We start from the raw sequence: 2,043 nt of genomic DNA, 5'->3' as shown, positions 1-2,043 counted from the left end.
TTCCTTCATCAGAGGAAGATTCCAGGCTGTGGGCTTCTTGGTCAGAAGCCGCATCATCGACCACTTTTCTCTTCCCTTTGCTTATGTGAGGTCGGGATGAAGACGCTTTTCCTCTCCTGGAAGATTCTTGCCTAAGCGGCGGATCTGTCTCCTGAGATTTGGCCTTGTCTGCGACGATTTGAGTCAACATGGCCATGAGTTCATTGATGGCCTCCTGCTGTGATTTGAGCATGGCCTCCTGCTCATCAAGTCTCTTCGCGAGATCTTCATGGTTTCCCGTCATATAAGCGAAGCTCTTATGTTCAACAAAAGAGCTTGATGACTGGGACTCTGCAATGGCTGAGCGTTCGTCATCGGAATTAGTTTCTCTGGCTAAACTCCGATAGTTGATAGGAGGAATGGCTCTTGTTCGAGTCCGAGTACGTTGGTAGATTCCTTCAAACTCGTTAGTGATTTCTCTGACGCTTGGAGAATGATCTGTCTCTGACTCGTCGGAACTAAAAGGGTTGATGATCTCCCTTTACCAACCATGTTAGAAGTGACTCCAAGGTATTCATCCTCTAAAGTCTTCTTCCTGTGAGGATGTCGTCGATTATTGAGCAAAACGACATTCGTCGGTCGGTTGAACATCGACAGCAACTCCCACAAGTCAGAGACTTGGGATGAACCTCTCACCGAGCGTGAGGGTAGAGATGGAACCCCCTGTCCATTAAAGGATGAGACTGGCTCCTGGTGAACATGGATCTTGAGTCTACGTTGATCTTTTTGAACACGACTAACGCTAGACCGAAGTCTGCGTTTTGTTGATGAAACGCACCTTTGCCGGTTGCGTTTTTGTTGGTTAACGCAGTTTGTAAGTCTGCGTTTTGGATCTTGAACGCACTCCTGAGAGTTGCGTTTTGGTTCTGAAACGCACTCCTGAGAGTTGCGTTCTGCCAAATCAACGCAGTTTTGAAGGCTGCGTTTTGATTGCACAACGCACCACTGAGGGCTGCGTTTGGCATAAACTGAGCCCACTCCTTTAGAGGTGGGGCTGCTTGAGTAATCTCGGCGGCTAAAGGAGAGGGTTTCCTTTAGCATAGGAGCAACCTTTGGAGCTTTAGTCTCCTTGGCACCTCTCACAGAGCGTGAGGGTAGAGATGGAACCCCCTGTCCGTTAAAGGATGGGACTGGTTCTTGGTAAACATGAATTTTAAATCCATGTTGATCATTTTGAACACGACGAATCACATCGAGTTCCAAAGAAGGAACACGAGGGTCGTGTTTAGCTTGATTAACGCAAGACCAAAGTCTGTGTTTTGCTAGTGAAACGCAGTCCTGCGATCTGCGTTCGGATTCAGAAACGCACTCCTGAGAGTTGCGTTCAGTTTGTGAAACGCACTCCTGAGAGTTGCGTTTTGGTTCTGGGACGCACTCTTGAGAGTTGCGTTCAGCCAGATCAACGCAGGTTTGATGTCTGCGTTTAAATTTTGGAACGCACTCCTGAGAGTTGCGTTTTAGTTCTGAGACGTACTCCTGAGAGTTGCGTTCAGCCAGATCAACGTAGTTTTGAGGTCTGCGTTCTGATGTTGGAACGCGCCTCTGAAGGCTGCGTTCTATCTGGGAAACGCACCCCTGAGGGTTGCGTCTAGCTTGGCCTATGCAGAGCTCATATTGAGGCTCGCAAACGCGGAGTTCGCGTTGATTGGAGGATCGGCTCTGGAGTCGTGCCAAAGTCGAGACTTCTCCTTTAGGGAGGGGACTGTATGAACAGTGCAACCCCCATGGGAGATAGTCTTTAGATGAGTTGGCCACAATTGGAGCTTTAGTCTCCTCGGAAACTTTGTGGATCTTGCGCATAGCCTTGGGGCTAAAGGATCCGGAGGAGAGGGCCTTCTCAAACTTGGCTTGATCGAACTCGATGATCAGAGTTTCAACGGTCGTTCCAATGAGATGAACGTCGGATTGCGCCACCACTTCTTCGTCAGAGAAGCTAGTCCCCAGCGGAGTCGCCATCTTTTATTTGTTGGAAATTTGTAGTAAAAAGACAATGAAAGAAAAATT

Source organism: Asparagus officinalis, chromosome 5 (genome assembly GCF_001876935.1).
Source record: "Asparagus officinalis chromosome 5, Aspof.V1, whole genome shotgun sequence".
NCBI classification, from domain to species: domain Eukaryota; kingdom Viridiplantae; phylum Streptophyta; class Magnoliopsida; order Asparagales; family Asparagaceae; genus Asparagus; species Asparagus officinalis.
Note: the sequence above shows the minus strand (reverse complement) of the source record.